The sequence below is a fragment of the Octopus sinensis genome, linkage group LG1 (assembly GCF_006345805.1).
Source record: "Octopus sinensis linkage group LG1, ASM634580v1, whole genome shotgun sequence".
NCBI classification, from domain to species: domain Eukaryota; kingdom Metazoa; phylum Mollusca; class Cephalopoda; order Octopoda; family Octopodidae; genus Octopus; species Octopus sinensis.
In genome coordinates this window covers 147,453,323-147,473,626 of record NC_042997.1, presented here as the reverse complement: position 1 = coordinate 147,473,626, position 20,304 = coordinate 147,453,323, and positions in this window count along the sequence as shown.

Genomic DNA, 20,304 nt, shown 5'->3' with positions numbered 1-20,304 from the left:
CACTTTGCGGGGTTCCAGCTTAATCATTGATGAAAGGAAACGATCGTTGCTGGGCTTTAAAGGCTGCCGGGTTCGATCTTTTAACATTTTTGTTCGTTTTTCTTTCTTTGTGTTAGTTTCATTTTTAAAAAAGTTCTAGTTAAAGGAAAATTTAATCGGTATTTAAAATCCTTTTTAACTAAATTTTTAATATTTAAATCATTCGAACTCATGTAACATTTTTGTCTTTTGTTTGTCCTGTATTGTTCTATTCTATATAAGATCATCATGGTCGTAATAAAGATTCCACTTTGCGGGGTTCTGTGATTGAAAAGAAGAACATAGATGAGTTTATGGTGAGGTGTGAAAGGGAGAATTGGGAGGTGAAGGATATAAGAATGAGCGATGAATTCGTGGAAAATATGGATGAGTATTTCGGAGTAAGAATGGATATGGAATTTATTCGTATTGGCAAAGAACATTCAAGTGACGATGAAAAACAAAGGACAGGTAAGTGATGCTGACGGATGGGGCCGTTGGTATCGCTTTCATACTATCATTTTCTTTCACTTAATTCATTTTTCATAAATTTTAATTATAATGTTCTATGTCCCCATGTCTTTTGGTGTCCCCCTCTGTGTCGCCCCTAGTGGGTAATAAAGAATCACCACTTTGCGGGGTTCTATATTTAGCTTAGTAACAATGTATCAGTTGGTATAAGACGGCGAACTGGCAGAATCGTTAGTACGCCGGGCAAAATGCTTAGTGGCACTTCGCCTGCCCTTACGCTGTAAGTTCAAATACCGCCGATTTTGACATTGCCTTTCATCCTTCGGGATCGATAAAATAAGTACTAGTTGACCACTGGAGTCGATGTTATCGACCTACCCACTCTTCCGGAATTGCTGGCCTTGTGCCAACACTTGAAACCAACATTATCAATTAGTAAACATCAACAGTGCAGCTACTAAACTGTGATAATACTGCAGTATACTACAGTTATACACCAAAATCTATATATGAGATTTAAAATCAAAACTAATAGGTTACTAATCTTTCAGAATAGTATCAGACTAGCTTTAGAAAGTCTGCGACATTGGTAATGTTCCTAATGTAATATCACTGACATAAATCTTAATCCAAAACGACATGGTAATCTTGTTTGTGTCAGTATTTGTGTTTATAAATCTATGAAATCTTCCATTACCTAACTGTTATATGCTAACAAAACAATAAGACAACAATTGACGTTAACAAAAAAAAATTCATTCGCTTCTATTCAGCATAGTACTAGCTAGTGCAAATTAAAATGTTTCACTTCGTAGGTAGCTAATTTAATTCTGGTAGATATTATTATTAAAAATTTCACACCCAATATAAAAATGAATTTAAATATTTTTTCATAATTCATTTCAAATTTAATCATTTCAGATTGCGAAATATTTTTAATTTACTTCATTTCAGTCAATTTATTTCATTTGCTTCGTGCTTTTAGATTTCTTGTTTCTTTTCATTTTTTTTTTTTTTTTCCTTTTCGTTTCTTCGTAAATCATATTATCTTGGATAAAATGAAAAGCAGATGACGAAGAGATAATAATGGCGTATGTTGTGTTCGGTTTGGTCGTCAGTATAAAACAAAAAAAGGGATATAAATAAATAAACGAAGAAAACTGCCGATGTCAGATTAGAATAAAGCAGTCCAACGTAGAAGATTTAGAATACTGTGAAATATTAACACTGATGTTTAGAGAAAATATTCGTCGCAATATCAGAAATGTCAGACGATATACATGTGTGTGTGTGTTTGTTTGTACGTGTTTGTGTGTGTGTATATATGTGTGTGTGTGTGTGTGTGTGTATTTGTTTGTGGAGACACACAGAGAGAGTGTGTGTGTTTTGGTTTATATTAAGGTAAAAACCATAGAAGAGTAATCTTATTAATTTTAAATCTGTTGACGTGTAGAGTCGACCAAATGAACACATATCTATCCATGTATGTGTTTGTAGATGCGTATGTGTGACTGTGTGCGCGTGTGTGAAAGACATTCATTTCTTTTTAAATAATCTTATATCAACTTCAATTAATATAATAATGATCAAATGTATAATATGACTGCATTTTATATCATCACTTATATCATCACTATATTTCACAACGAATCTGTCACTTTCGAAGTGATGTACATGAATTTATTACAGAAATTATACAGTTGCTAATTGGACCACGAACCAAGGAAGGGGGTTCTACATCCTCATCAACCTGCTAAAAATGGCACCCAAACCACCGTACTCATTTTATAAAAGTGATGTACACAATGGATATTTTATGTCTAAGAAAGAAGGGGGATTATTGACCAAAGACTGCTTTAACCATAGAACTCTCAATCTAAGAGATGGCACATTAGCGTGTTAATTTTATATTATCCCTGTTTACAAACATTTCAACTGAAGTTTTTGAGGTATAATCTTCCTAGTTGTATACACAGATTATCAAGAGTGTGTGATTATAATTAGTGGATCCTTCAACCAGGTTTTCGACCGCCTGTCAACCTGTCCTACAGATAGAATTCTGAAGCTTTATATAGGTATACCATTTTCTGCTGATTATTATTAGAATTATAATCGAGTAGTTTAAATATATTATTGTATTTTTTTCTTCTTGTTGCTCTTGTTTCACCTTAATTGAGCATATAGTTGTAACATATGACTACATATAGCTTTAATATATGACAGCTAAAGTATCATTTTGTCAATCCAAAGCTATGTAAAGAACACAATAATAGAAGTATGCCAAATATATTCTTCTACTGTTTAAAGACGGCAGGAAATAATCTGAGGGATATTTGACAGCTATTTCTGGCAGATCACATTACCGCCTACAGGCTTCCTTCTTGCCTCGTTAAATAATAGAGTATTGTATAAATGAAAAAGAAAAAGAAATGTCAATATCAATTAGAATAATAATTGACATTTTACAAGAATTTCCTGAGGGCAAACAAATTATTTCTATATTGTGGCCCCCTCTGCAAGTAGAATCATTATAATGATTTCTTATATTTTGGTGCATATATCGTGATTTTTTGTGGTACTTCTTGCTTTTGCTTTGATATTTTGATAGATGTTCTTTTTAAACTTGTTCTTACTTTAAGTACAGTTTTGAATCACTTCTCGATTATCAGGTCCGGAGTTCCATACCACCGTGTAGAATTTAGGACAAGTATATTTTATTGTAGCTTCAAGTCGACGTATGCTTTACAAGTAAAACCGTATAGACGGAGACTGCGTGGAAGCCCTTCAAATGGATTGTAACTATAAAGCATAAGCCTAGCCCTGTCACATAGTGTCATACTGTGATACCCTGCATCACCCGACAAATACAATAAGGGTATACTATCTACTAATTGCTCAGCCACTGATTCGATCGAGCAACTAAAATATCATGCCCTCGAATTTGGCAGTTCTAGATTGTGTGCATGTGTGAATTTCTAATTTCTTCCTATAATAATATCGTATATGACTTGAGATATTTGCCACGCCTTAATGTTTGACGTCCTGTTTAACTATTATATATGTGTGTGTATGTGTGTGCGTGTGTGTGTGTTTCTGTGTGTGTGTGTGTGTGTGTGTGTGTGTATGTATGTATATGTATGTATGTATGTAAGTATATATATAATTTTTATTCAAAATCGGGTAGCGAGGCAAGCTCTCAGCTTCAGTTGGAATAAAATGTCATTTCCTCTGTAGCATGTACTGAGCATTCGTTTCTCATTCGTTTGACTTAAAACATCCTATATGTATAGTGTGTGTGTGTATGTGTGTGTGTGTGTGTGTGTGTGTGTGTGGTGTGTGTGTGTGTGTGTGTGTGTGTGTGTGTCTCTGTGTCTCTGTGTGTGTGTGAACATTAACTAAAGGATCACTCAATACCATTAAGTAAAGTATCAAATGTATTTCAGAAAGTCTGACGAAGGCAACTAAGCCGAAACTTTGACGTTACTATTAACTCTATGTGCGTGTGTGTGCGTGTGTGATAGATAGTAACTTGTAGTAAGTTAAAAATTTCACGAATCTAATATAAAAATATTCTCTTTCATGTAAAGCATCATAGCAGGGAATTCTATAGACATGAAATGAATTCATGTTTAGAGTAATAATATAATGAAATATACTGAAAAGACACTAGAAAATAAAGTTATATTATACCCGTTATAGTAAATATATACATATATCAAATGTATCTTCCTATATGGTGGTATGACACCAGTCATTTTATTGTTTTATTACATTTTCCAACATTATATTACATTAAATAAAAATCCATTTCATACTTATCAAATTCACTGCGAAGACGTTTTACACGGAAACAATATTTTAGTTCTATTTAGACGATATGTGATTCTACTATCAAAATTCTCACTTCTCTAAAGCAGATTTAAGCAATTTAATTATACAGGCGCAGGCGTGGCCGTGTGGTAAGAAGCTTCCTTCCCAACCATATGATTCAGGGCTCAGTTCCACAGCGTGGCACCTTAGGCGAGTGTCTTCTACTATAACCTCAAGCTGACCAGAGCCTTATGAGTACATTTAGCAGACGGAAATTGAAAGAAACCCGTCCTACACACAGATATATTTATATATATATATATATATATATATATGACAAAATAAGTCAAAATAGAAAATGCTAAAATAATTTTATAAAGAACATTTCAGTACTGGTTTCAGTCATTTTGAGACCTTTTCAACTGTAACGATTAAATAATTAAATTTAGAAAAATTAAAAGAAATGTTTTTTTAAAGGAATATTTGTATAGCGTTCAAATATAAGTGGCATTTTCCTTGTTTCTGCCTTGCTCTGTCTCTCTTGTTCACACTTGTGGGTTCGAGGTCGTTGTGAATTCTTGGGAGGGAGGAAGAAGAAGGATGATGAGGAGGAGGGGGAATTTTGGGAGTGCCTTGATTGTTGTATTTTGAACGGCCAGCGGCGGCTAGCAGTTCATGAAAGTATTTCTATTGAAGGGTCTGTCTATAGAATTTGCGTAGGTGTTATACTAAAAAGCATTAGTGATAAAGTTAGGAAGTAGAAGGGGGAGAAGAAGAAGAAGAAGAAGAAGAAGAAGAAGAAGAAGTAGATGATGAAGATGATGATGATGCTGAAGAAGAAGAAGTAGATGATGAAGATGATGATGATGCTGAAGAAGAAGAAGAAGAGGAAGTAGATGATGATGATGATGATGATGAAGAAGGGGAAGAAGAAGAAAGAGGAGGGAGAATATGAATGAGTGGTAGTAGTGAGGTGTTGTATGACTTAAAGTTGGTACGTTATGGGTTATAGCTGTGATTGGGGATGATTTGTAGTGGATTCTTAGGAATGTAATATTTGCGTGTGTATTTGTGTTATTCTAAAACAGAGGGCAATATATCGTTTGTCGTAGACCCGTTCAGAAGTGGCTTGTATTTTGTAATAATGAGAGTTTCTTTACTTATTCGTTGGCTCGAGGTTGTATCGTCTCTGAATTGGTAGAGGGGGAAAATCCTGAAGTTTGGTGTTTTGTTGTTGGCGCAAGTATCTATGTGTTGGCTGAATGTTATTTTTCTGTTTTGGGGAATTTTTATCTGGGATCTGTGCAGGGCCATTCTTTTACGCAAACTATTTTTCGTTTGGCCTATGTACTGCTCTTGACACCCAGAGCAGGTTAGTGTGTATATTAGGTTCTCCGAAGCACATGTGAAGTTGCTTTTCACTGTAAACCGTTGTCCCTGTTTGAAGGAGAACTCTGATCCTTCAATTAGATAATCGCATATCCCGCAATCGGGTCTTCCACATTTTTTTACTGTCGGCTTCTGTGTTGTAGAGTGTATTCGGGATTGTGTTAGAAGACTTTTCATAGATTTAGGCTGGCTGTCTCTTGCTTTTTATGATCGTGTGTGTTTGGAGGATTGTGTTCATTCTGTGGTCTTTTTTTAGCAGGGGTATGTTTTTGGAGAATGGTGTCGAAGGCTTCAATGTTGAGAGGGTTGTGTTTGGAGATGTATGGTAAGGGTTTTGGTCGTAAATTTTTCTTTGATTTGGGATGTCTGAGTTCCTGGATGTTGAGTTGAAGGGCACGTTGAATGCATATGTCAATAAGTGAAGGTGGGTAGTTCCTGATATATATATATATATATATATATATATTTCGAAACCGGTACCAGGTTGACCAGCATTTACTTGTTCTGACCCATTTGAGGTAAGACATTTTTATTGTTCACTGATATTTTTTCCTATCTTGTCAGTAATAGATTTGTGACTATTCGGTGGTACAGAAGTATTTTTTACTTCTATCATTAGCGATATAGGTACTCATGTAGTACCCTTGTAGTACCCTTGTATATATATACTTGTGTGTGTGTGTCCCTCACCACCGCTTGGCAACCGGTGCTGATGTGTTTACGTCCCCGTAGGTTATCTGTTTAGCAAAAGAGACCGATAGACCAAGTACCAGGCTTTCAAAAATACAAATATTAGGGTCGATAGATTTGACTAAAACTTCAAAATAGTGCCCCAGCATGGCCGCAGTGAAATGACTGAAACAAGTGAAAGATAAAAATCAAAAACAGCAGTACTTAATGCAGTTTTTACAAGCATTTTTACAAAGAGATCGTAAGGTAGTTCTCGGTGCTTTCGACTTCTTTATTTTTTCAGTATTAGTTTCCACACACCACAGTTTTAAGTAATTTTCTGTTGTGCCAATTTCTTTCCTAACTACTGCTAATGGCATCAAAACAGTTGTTTTACCACTGCGTCCGGGCAAAAAGTCACAGGAAAAGAGTCATGGTTATAAAGTCACAGGAAAAAAAAGTCGCAGGAGTTTTGTAGGGGGGAGTTTTGTCCGCGGGAGTTTTGCCCAAGTTGTCTTTTGTTTTTTGTTTTGCCCGGATGCCATAAATTAATCGTGACTTTATTACCGGCCGCCATAAATTAATTGTGTTCTAACGATGGAGGGGCGACCATGGAGGAATAGGGGGAAGGAAAAAGGTGGGTATGAGTGAAGAGAAGAGAGAAGGAGGGTAGGAGTGAACAGAAGAAGTGGGAGTCAGAGCAAGAGAGAAGAGGTGAGTGGAAGTAAGTAGGTGTGAGAGGAGACGGGAGGTGGGTTAGATGAAGAGGGGAGGAGAGGTGAGCCCATGTAGCGCAAAGAAGTGAAGAGAGAAGATTAATCCCTGTTCACGGCGAAGACGGGAGTCCGGATGGCCCTGTGCAAGAATGGCTCCTGTGCAAGGTGTTGCAAAGAGTGACCAGTAGAGCGGAAATGGCGCGAGACCGGGGTTTTCTAGTTGCGACAATGTAACAATTGGGTAAAGATCACCACCTTTCTTGTGTTGCTTCTACATTATCCATTTTGAAGCTGAAAGAAGTATTCAGATATCTATTTTTGTACCTACCCTTTGACATAATCTCTTACCTTTTGTTGAGTACCGCAAAATTCTGCATATCTAAGAGATATTTTTCGAGCATATATAGCTACTATAATTTTTTAATCTAATGATTTAAGGACTTATAGTTTGACTACTGAAAAACAAGCTTATTGAGGTATTATTGCTACTATTACAATTATACGCTCTTACTATAAGTATTGTTTATCTATACGATTTTGTTTACACGGTGCCATATGATACAAGCCATCATATGTACGTTTATATGTGTATACGTGTGCGTACATATATGTGTGTGTATGTCAGTAAATATATATATATATATATATATATATATATATATATATATATATATATATATACATATATATATACATGTACCTCTATTTATGTACATGTATATATGTGTGTGTGTATGTGTCACAGGTAGGTTTGTCTCTATGTGTGTGTATACATAAATGCATGCACACACACACACACATATATATATACTGAATGCTTTTAATTCATAAAGATACTCTTCTATATTCGATACATACATGTGCGACCACAGCCCGTTGCACATCACATACATATTCTCTTGTGCCACTTCACACTTCATATATTCAATTTATTCATATAATATTATCCTAATCAATGTTGCATTGTTGTGGTATTATTTCCAGTAAGGCATTATATAAACGAAATTCATACTGACATGTCTGGGTTTTGTTTCACTATTCTGCAAAAAATATTTCATTGTTATATTAACGATATAGGAATATAAACTGTTCTTCCTGTGTTTCGATAGTAATTTATCATATTTATTTGTAAATATAATGTCTTTCGAAATGTATTGATGAATGATTTTTTTATGTAGTTCTTTTTTGTGTTTCACTCTTTATTTTAAATGACTGCATTTGTAAAACATTTGCAGGAATATGAAGTGAAAAGTAAGTGGGATTAACTCTCTAAAGTATCTGACGTTTTCACTCCAATTAATATCTGGTAACACTGAATTGGTTTAACAGTTAAGACAATAGAATTGTAGTTTTTATTACTTATCTCCAGGTCAGCTGTGATGGTGTAAACATGATCAAATGAAGTTAAGCTGTGACCATCAAGTCTTGTTCTTGAGAGAGTAGATCCTGATGCACTGAACCACTGATAATGATTGTGTTCTGTTTATTTGTGAGTGGGATTTCCTATTATTTCTAGCACGTTGAATGACATCTCAAAGGCTATATCGTTTGTTTATCAAATAGAGTTATTCCCCTGAGGTAGACGCAGGCATTTTAATTTTTTTGTGGTTTATGGTTCATTCCCATTGCAATTTTGGGCAATTTTAGCCTCGGGCTGACCAATGTCTTTTGAGTGAATTTAGTAGACGGAAGCTATTTATCTCTCTCTCTCTCTCTCTCTCTCTCTCTTTCTTTCTCCCACTATATATATATATATATATATATATATATATATATATATAACGGGAAGCTTTATGAAAATAGACAAAAGACGAAGGCAGGTGGGAAACAAACAAACAACTGTATTAGTATGGCGCTCAGGAAATATAAATAAAACAAATATAAATAAATAAAACAAGTCTTTAACGTTTCGAGCCTACGCTCTTCAACAGAAAGATACACAGAGAGAAAAAAAAACACAGAAAGAAGGAGAGAAAAAAATGCGTGCAGTAACTAACGAATCAACATGGCGACCTGATTTCGGCCAGAGGTCAAAGATCAAACATGAGACGCGAGAGCGAAATAAGGGGAGATAATAGGGTTGATAATAGGGTTGAATGACCAGCTCCAACATGAGGGTGTGTGTGTGTGTATGAGAGAGTATTAGTGCGTATGAGAGGTCTGGACGTGTGTATGTATAGGGTTGGTGTATGTATTAGTATGTATTAGTATGTATAAGGGTGTGTGTGTGTGTGTGTGTGTGTGTGTATGAGAGAGTATTAGTGCGTATGAGAGGTCTGGACGTGTGTATGTATAGGGTTGGTGTATGTATTAGTATGTATTAGTATGTATTAGTACGTATTAGTATGTATAAGTGTGTGTGTGTGTATTAGTATGTACATATATATGTATGTGATGTATTAGTAAGTGTGTGTGTAGTGTGGAGAGAGGAGGAAAGGGAGAAGAGGGGGGAGAGGGGGAAGAGGAGAAGAGGGGAGGGGGAGAATAGGGGGATGAGAGGAGGGGGAGAATGAAGGGGGGGAGGAGGAGGAAGGAGGAAAGAGGGAGAGGGGGAGAGAGAAGGGGAGTGAGGGAGCAGAGGGAAGGGGAAGAGGGAAGGGGGAGGGAGAAAGAGGGAAGAAGGGAAGGGGAGTAGGGGTGACATATATATATATATATACATATATATATATACATATATATATATATATATATATATATATATATATACATATATATATATACATATATATATATGCATGCATGTGCTTATGTGTTTCTGTCCTCCCACTGCTTGACAACGGATTTGTTTGCATCCCGCAACCAAGTGGGTCGGTAAAGAGTATCGATAGAATAAGTATCAAACTTTAAAATGAGTACAAAGTGTCTATTTCCTCGACTAAGCTTTTCAAGGCGGAGTTTTAGTATGACCGCAGTTCAGTGACTGAAACAAGTAAAAGATAAATGTATATAAAACTGCCCGCATGAGAGAAAGGAAGACCATGTTCATGCTCTAATTACCAGCTAAAAGTAGCAGTCAACTCTCCCTAGAAGAGGGGTACATTGACGTATGTAGTTCTAGATATACACCGTGTAACTAACAAAATGGACTGAGCATTGCTGATCAGGGTTAAACTGAAATTAAACTACAACAATCAAGTCTGCAGTGTGAACTACAGATGTCGTTGGCTAGCAGTATTGAGTGTTGTGAAGGTTATTACATATGTGATATGTACAAATGATATTTGCTCTGGGGGTTGATCTAATCGATTAGTTCCCTCCCCGCAAATTTCAGGCTTTGTGCCTATAATAGAAAAGAAAAGAAACAAAATCTAAACTAGCAATGCCGGCAAAGTGGCAGAATATTTGGCACGCCGGACAAAATGCTTACAGACATTTCTTCCGTCTTTACGTTCTGAATTCGTCTTCCGCCGAGGTCGACTTTGCCTCTTGTCCTTTCGGAATCAATAAAATAAGTACTATTTGAACACTAGGGTTGATGTAACCAACTTACCCCATCTCTCGAAATTGCTGACCTTGTGTCAAAATTCGAAGCTAATATCACTGGTAATGGATTAATTCAACACGCCTTTTAAAAATGTGCACACTTGTAGAACTACCATTGTGAATTGAAAATGCAAAATCTCTAATTCACTTCTATCGTTATCATCTCCGCAGGTTATGAAAAAATTTCAAATATAACTATTTTATCTATATTTCATTTTCACTGAACAATAAGAAATAAGCATAAAGTATATTAACTCCATATCTATATTACAACATTATATTCTATGATATGAAATGCGAAATGTAAATGACGTTGAATTTGACCTCGGGTACATTAAAGTAAAGAAATTTAATGCGTATTTCCTAAGATGACACAAAACAACCGGTTTGCAAGAAAGCATAAACGAAATAAAGGCACATGCATGTACCACCTGAGTGAATCGAAACTCGGTTGCTTTTACAAAAATCTTAAGCAGTTTACAACTTCTGTGCAGTGTTAACCTTCTTAAAGTGCTAATAATGATATTTCAGCATGACACTGAAATATTTCCAATGAGTTTTATAGAATCATGGTTTTTATTGATATATATTTATATATATATTTTTAAGCCACAATAATGTTGAATGCTTTATCGTATTTGTATATATGTGTTTTTTTTTTACCTTGTTTCACATTTAGATGATATATCAACATTTCATGTACTTAAAACACTCATGCTTTTAGTTTTCCCCTTTCATAAAACTGGATGTTTATCTCGGCAATTTTTTTTTTGTGTCTCTTTTTTATCATTCATTTATTTTATTCAATGTCTTTCATCTACAAGAATACAGAGGAATAGATATTTCTATAGCATTTGCTCAAATGTCAGTTGAGTTCAGGAAAAAAAAGCTAGAAATATATAATAGTAGTTATATTTAATGTCACGAAGTGTCAAGATTTCGATTCCCTGGAATTTCTAGCATTTCTTTAAAACCTTTGCCAACACCACGAATAAGGAAGTGATGCATTAGTGGCCAAGTAATGTATATGCATCACTATATATATATATATATATATATATATATATATATATATATATATATATACGAGAGAGCGAGAGGAATGAAGGTATTCATATATGTATATAGGGAGAGACGTATGTGCAGATACATGTATAAGCATAAAAGCACATACTTGTATGTGTATATATATATACATGCTCAGATGCATACATGCATAAATGCATATATACATACGTACATACACACACACATGTATGTGTGTATGTATATATATTTGAATCAGTGATATCGCCAAAATTACGTGAAGGACATTGTATAAGATGCATATAAAAAGTAAGCACCATAATAGTAGTGTCAGTTGTTGTTGACGATGATGATAAGAATGATGATGATGTCGATGATGTTGTTGTTGTTGTAAAAACAGCAACAGACATATTTTCAAGCCCCATTGATTCCTTCCGTAGGCATAAAATACAACATTTATTTTCATTTTATCCTTCACACAATGCGAGAACCTTAAGAAACAAAAGGGCACCAGTCGGAACAAGCTGAAAGTAGTAAATTTAGACAACACCGTTCTGTGTTCAAATCCCCCTGCATTAGTTTTTTTTTTCCTTTTTTTTTTAGTTTTATTTCTCCGAAATCACAATTTCCAGAGAACAGCATATTAACATTGATTCCAGTAGGTTTTGAACTTAGACTGTAAAGGAGTCTAAGTAAACATTGCTCTGTGTTTAGTCTCTCATTCTACCTATTGTGCTACTCTAAAAACTAATCATAATAACTATTATTTCTGATATTGGTTTCAAATTTTGGCACAAGGCCAGCAAGTTCGGGGGAGAGGGTAAATCGATTACATCGACCCCAGTGCGAAGGTTAACGCGGTGAGCTGGCAGAGTTGTTGCCAAGCCGAGCAAAGTGCTTAGCGGTATTTCATCAGTCTTACGTTCTTATTTCAAATTCCACTCAGGTCGCCTTTGCTTTTCGTGATCGATAAAATAAGTACCAGCTGGACACTGGGGATCGTTGTAATTGACTTACACCTCCCCTGAAACTGCTGCCCTTGTGCCAAAATTTCAAACCGATATAGTTATAAGGTTAGTAATTTTGAGAGGAAGGTGTAGTCCATTACATCGTCCTCAGTACTTAACTTTTATTTCATTAACCCTGAGAGAGTGAAAGGTAACGATAGATTTAGATTTAAACTCAGAACATAAAGAACTAGAACATATACCGCAAGACAATTTGTCCAATGGTCTAACGATTTTTCCAGTCAACTACACTAAGCATGAAAATAATTCTATCAATTAATTGTAATGTTTTCTAACGTTGAATCAGGAAACCCACGACCACAATTTGTGAGCGGGGCATAGACATTTCTTACTGTTTCTATCGTTGTAACAGAGATTGTTGTTGTGGCGGAAGTTCATGCAGTTATTTTCTTCTTCTTCTTCTTCTTCTTCTTCTTCCAATCAGGACTCACGTTATAGCCACAAAGAATAATCTCTAATTCGAGCCTACTCTAAGCTACTGAGAATGCGTGTGGCTACTTGAAGATCCCCCCACCACACGCGATAGACTGGCGGTTGCACTGTCGCGAAGGCTACGTTGTTATCCTCATTCCGTAAACGGTAGCTTTTAACGGGTGGAGAGCTGAACCATCCTGGGGTACAGAGGATTCGCAATCTAGACTAGGATCTGAAAGTTTACCACCATGGTTCCTCTGCTTTGTGGCAGAAGTAGGAAGAAACAGTGAGAGAAAGTTGTAGTGAAAGAGTACAGCGGGGTTCACCACTACCCCCCGCTGGAGCTTCGTGGAGTTTAGGTGTTTTTGCTCAATAAACACCCACAATGCCCGGTCTGGGAATCAAAACCGCGTATTTACGACCGCGAGTGCGCTGCCCTAACCACTGGGCCATTACGCCTCCACAGCAGTTGTTGTTGTAATTATGGTAATTGCTGGTATGGTTGTGACTTTCGTTGGTGTGGTTGTGTTTGCTTCTGTTGTGACTATTGTGCTTGTAAATATTCTTTTCTACTCTAGGCACAAGGCCCGAAATTCTGGGGGAGGGGGCCAGTCGATTAGATACTTCATTTATCGAATCCGAAATGATGAAAGCTAAAGTAGACCTCGGCGGAATTTGAACTCAGAACATAAAAACAGACGAAATATCGTTAAGCATTTTGCCAGGTGTTCTAACGGTTCTGCCAGCTCGTCGCCTTTTTTGCGCTTGTGAATATTGCTGTGATTATGGTTTTGGTTATTGTTGTTGTTACTGTTATAAAACAAATTTATTCAAACAGATCTCTCCTGAAAAGGATTGTGACGATGAACATTGAACCTAATGTTAGTAATTAATATGTTCTCTACACACCGTTATTCAATTTGTTAACTGATGATGATGTTTCACAGAGATCGGCCGCATCTGAAAAGCTTGTAACCCTTTCAACCATCCCCTCATTCATTCATTCATTCATTCATTCATTCATTCATTCGTCTGATTCAGTTCCCTTGATTACTAGTCTGTGTAATGTCAATCTTGGCAGGGTTTGAACCCAGAGCTTAAAGATACTGAAATGAATACTATTTCTCTCACTTCTCCGAATGGTGATGAAGATGATGATGGTAATGGTAGTTGTAGTGGTGGTATTGGTGGTGGTGGTGGTAGTAATTGTAGCTGTGGTGGTGGTAATTGTAGCTGTGATGGTGAGGTGGTGTGGGGTGCAGGTAGGTGGTGGTGATGCAACTGCAGCTGGAGCTGATGATGTTGAAAGAGATGAAGAGGATGAGGATGAGGATAAGGAGGATATGGCTGACGATGATATTCATGAAGAAGACGATCATGATGATGATGATGAAGATGATCACGACGATGACAATGACGTCTAACAATAATGGTAACACTATAGACGACAACAACAAAACAACAACAATAGTTATACGTATTTGTTTTCAAGTTGGAAGAACAAAAACAAAACAATAACAAGACAATGAAAGAATTTATATTTAATAAAAAAAAAAACCCACTTCAGATTGAGTTAAAGCCTGAGGGTCAACACTTTGGTAAATGTATAACAAGCCAACAGGAATACGAGAACAAACCATTATTTAAAGTTTAGAAACACAAAGCTAAACTTAAAAGTCACAACAGAAAAATAAAACCAAAAAAGCCGTGTGAGTTAAAACAAATCGAAAATTACATCAGATGTTAAAATGGAGACGAGAAGAAAAAAAATTTGGTTTATTTTCATTTATTTATTTATTTCCTTTTCGAGACCTCAGGTCACATATCAGATTTAACCTATAATTGTGTTGTTGTTGATGACGATGATCATGATCATGATGATTTTCTTCTTACAGCTGTGAGTGACGTTTTACTTTTCCTTTTAATGCGTCGGTTTTACTGTATTTTGCTGTTATTGGTGTTTCTGGGTTTTCTTTTTGCATTGTTTGTTTATTGTTTGAATATTCCCTTCCTACCAACTCCCTCACACACACACACACACACACACACACACACACACACACACATGTATATATATATATATACAATTCAACTTCACAGCCATTACTACCGACGTGTCGTTTGCATTTATAGTTTGATACAAATTGTCGTTTTATAACTTACTCAACTAATTTTTTTTTTCGATTCGGTATTCGGATTTAGCAATGAGAAATGTGAAAACGACAAAACCAAGAATAACAACAATAGATTAAATGATATAGAGAAAATACAAAGGCACTTTAAACAGGAAGCTTACAAATACGTATAGGGAGGGAATGAAGAAATTATACAAAGATCAGTGGGGATGGAAGACGTTATATAATATATAATTTGAATGAATTTATATTTATACAATATAAATACAACGGGGAAAATGTTACAAAAAAATACGATGAAGCACAGTCACAAATATATACAAACTGTTTGTATAAAACAAAATTGAACCTCAGTTTGCTAGTTTCTCAGTATTTTGAGAAGAGGACACACAAGAGTCGCTGTCAGATGTTGACTCCCGGTTACCAGTCACCCTCGTGACATTATATGGGTAGATTTTTAGTAGAGATGTACTTCAGATGTTTGTGACATGTGATCGGATGGGGACATACAAATTCTCATGATGCTGCAAAAGCACAAGAGTATACCAGAACTGTTTTCTTATAGACAAGAAAGACCTTAAAACTCGGCATCCAAGGCAGTCAGTCTGGGTGCTGTATATGTGACAGTAAAATTATTCTAAAAGCTTGTGCATAGAAAATCCCCGAAGTACAAAAGCAAGAACAAGAAATTCGGAGATTGTCGGTCTTAGGATGAAGCCAGGTACAACGTGGGAATCAACAAATGAAATTACCTCGTCTTCATTGACAACGTGCCGAAATTACTTTGAGATTCGAACAACAGTTGATGAGGAACGAAAAGTATTCATATTTGTGTTTTTGGTTGTCTTTATCATTTTACCCTTTGTCAATTCTTAATTTTTCTTCTATTAGATCGTAATACCAACCTAATAGCTTGCCCACGTTTATGTTTTATATTTGCCAGCAGACATATTCTCCAAAACTTCCGTTTATCTTCTTTCTCGCTCTCCCTCTCCTTCTCTCTCTCTCTCTCTCTCCCTCCCTATCTATCTATCTTTTCGTTTTTCTACTTCTATTTCGTCCTCCTTTTTCTCACCTTTTCCCTCACTGACTGATTTTAACCTTTCCTACTATTTCTGATTCCTCTTAATGCTAATATACAACCTAATGATGCCTCTTTCTTTTTCGAACTTGGATCTATTACCTGCCAATTCATTTTGCGCTATACATGTTTACGTAGAGAGTTTCCTGTTTTAGCCATAGAAATAAACGGGTTGCTAGTTCCATCGACTTACATATTTGTTGCAAAATATTCATATGTTTTAACATATATGATGTCACACAATCTCATCGTCCTACCGGTCTGGAGTAGACATTTTTCTCGGATAGCATCTGTTATAAAGCTATCGGACACTCTCTAGAGTGAACAACTCTGATGAGAGCTGATGAGAGAAGAATATCCGTGCTTGAGTTTTTTCTGGTCCTGCAGATTTAACTTGTCTGTGTTTCTTTCTTCTTATGTGTGTGTATGTGTGTGTGTGTGTGGTGTGTTTGTGGGAGAGAGAGAGGGGGAGGGGCAGGGAACGAGAGGGAACGACAGACAGACAGAAGCAGAGAGAGACAGGGCGTGCGTGTATAAATACCACAGAACGCGTAGTACCTCTACTATTACATCATATAGCCTGAGACGTGAACGAGACTCTTGGCCGACACCTGAAAAGTAAGTACTATAATGCAGATTTCTTATTTACATAGAAGCTTGTTGGGCAGTTTTGTTCACAATAAATAGCCAATCTACGACGTTTATGTTAAAGACAAAGCGGTGGCTAGAGAACATCTGAAGTCTCGTACAAATTATTCAGATCACTGGGCTCACGGCAATTAGTTGCAACTACTACCCTACCGAGCGACAATTCAACCAGTGTTTCTACCACGTAACACGCTAAAAGACAGCGATAAATGTTGTGAGATCTTACTTGTTTCGATTCAATAAAAACGAAACATGATTAAATGATTCGATCTATATTATAATTTGATCTATCACTTTGTTTACTTCGTATGATCAAAGTTATTTTTTGACTTCGAAACAACTGCTGGCATTCGTGGAGAAAGAAGAGGAGAAATACGAAAATATTGATTTATTTTTCTGTTGTAGTAGAAAAAGATTCAGTATTTTTGTAATACCAACATTGATGAGGAATTAGAAAACTATAAATTGTCAGAAGTTCTAATTGTCGTTCTTCCTTCAGCATTTTGCAAGCGTCACACTATTTATTAAACATCAAGAGCGGGTTGAAGTGAAGCAACAATAAAAAAAAAATCTAATCGGATCCGTCCAATTACTGGCGGAAGGACAATTTTCAATCATTGGCGATTATGTTGATACAGGCAACACTTTAAAAAGTTTAAACATTTACAATTCTTCCAATAACAGTTTGATCTTCGCTAGTATCTGCTTTTACTGTTATCATTATCTGTACTCTGTATTACTGTCTTCTCTGTTAGAGATTCCCTCTCTCTCTCCCTCCCCACCTCTCTCTCTCACACACACACACACACACGCACACGCACATACATACACAAAAAATTACAATATATATGTGTGTGTGTGCACTTTTTGGGGGTTTGTTCGAGTTTATGCATGTGTACAGACACACACACAGACATACACATATATGTTCGTATACAGGCGTGCACATGCATACATATATATGTGTGTGTGTGTTTGTGTGTGTGTGTGTGTGTGTGTAGATAGATAGATCAAGATAGGAGAGACAGAGAAAGAGATAGATAGATAGATAGATAGATAGATAGATAGATAGATAGATAGATACGTACACACATACATATACATACCCTGTTGCAGTTAAATGTTGTCTATATATATATGTGCGTATAGGTGTTTGCGAATGTGTATATGTATGTTTTATGTATTTGTTTATACATATAGATACAGAAGTAAACAGAGAGACGTAGGGGCCCGCGAGAGAGACAAACAGACCATCGGACGAATACAGCCAGACGAGTGCTGGGACCGAGTCAAAAAAAATAACAATCAGAAAATACGAGAGAACGATTAAGATTAATGTATGTCTTTTAAAGTCTGGGAGGACAACGTTTGAAGAAAAGGCTGAGAGCTATTCAACAGAGACGATTAATCAGTTTTTAGCCACGTTTTGTCGAAGTTGTAAAACATTTCCCGTTTACCGTTTGAGAATCATTGCCAAACATGATCAGATTTACTCAGACTGATCAAATATTGAGGCATAGAAAAATGTTTTCCTACACATTTATCTTTCAAATACTTATAGCAGAACATCAGCGTAACACAATGTTCTTTTGTTGTTTTATTACCAACTGACAAAAGGTGGAATGAAAATAGTCTTGTTCATATGTATATATATATATATATATATATATATATATATATACATACACACATATCTATTTATACATACATATACCTATACATATGTAAATACTCACATATATATATACATTTATGTATACATATATATATACGTATATATATGTGTGTGTATATATACATATATGCATATATATATAATACATATATATATATGATACATACGTATGTTTATATGCATATATATATATATATATATAATACATACGTATATTTATATATATATATACATATATATATATAAATTGGGTGATATGTCATCTCTCACTCGCTCTCCTCGCAAAGAAAGTTCTTATTCCATGTTTTCGTATTTCATGTTGTTTATGTTTTATGACGTCCTGTACCCATATATATATATATATATATATATATATATATATATATATATATATATATATATATATTATATGATTGAACGCCACGCATTCATTTCCAATTAATAATTTCGATGCGACTCTATTTTGCAATGTTCTCTTTTTCTCTCCCCGTCATCGTTCTCTATCTGTCCCTCTCTCTTTCTCACTCTTCATCCTTTACTCTCTCGTTGCTCACACGTGACCATTGGCCATCATTTCTTTTCCAAACTTGAGCTTCTTTCTTTCCTTTTGATTTGTCACACAGATCAGATGCATTCTTGTCTGTCTCCTCTCCTAAATTTTCTCCTGTCAAAGCTTGTTCCTCCAGCGTTCGCCACCTCGCCTCGTTATGGCTTAGCAGACCTTACCGTTTGTTTGTTTTCACTGTCCTCTTTTTGTTACCAGCTTTGACCCTCCGCAAATCCCAAATTTTATTTTGCTTTGCGGGAGCAACTGTTTTCTCGAAGGCACATCTTGTCGTAATTGCTCGAACTATATAAAACCCACGGAGTTGTCTCCCCTTACTCACAGGAACTGGATAACTATAGAGTAGATAAAACAGCCGACAACTGGATAACTATAAACAGCCGACAACTGGATAACTATAGAGTAGATAAAACAGCCGACAACTGATGAAGGGTCGTTCTTTATATTACTTGTTTTGTTTTCTATTTCTTTGTGTCGTTGTTCGCAAAAGAAGTTCGTATTCCATGTTTTCGTATTTCGTATTTCATGTTGTTTACGTTTTATGACGTCCTGTACACATATATGCATATGTATAAAAATATATATGTAAGTATGTACATATATGTATGTATATATACACACACACACATATATATATATATATATTAAATAATATATATATATAAATAATATATATGTATATATATAAATCAATAAATGGTGGGGTTGTGTTGACCGCACGTGGAGAAATAATATGCAAGGAAATATTCAAGAATTGTAAGGTGAAAAGAAATTTTTTTTATAATTGAGGAGGGGGAAAAAGAAAATTACATTGTTTTTTGCAAAAATATAATAAACATATACAAAAATTAAAAATCTTCAAACAAGGAACAAAGTTTAAAATCAAGACCAACCTTAACTACGTTCTCACATGCGCCGCTTGCCAACATAATTATGTTGGACAAACGAGCCTCCCTTTACGTAAAAGGGTAGCGGTCCATAAAGAACAAATAAATCTCCCAGAATACCGTCAAATTCCACTAACTAGCCACGTGCGCTAAAGACAAAAATCCCAAATTTTATATATTCCTCTTCTACTAATGTAAAGACGGAATCACCACACAAGAAAGAATTTACAAGGAGAATATTTTTATTGAAAAATTCAAAACGCATCTTAATATGCAAACTCCACGA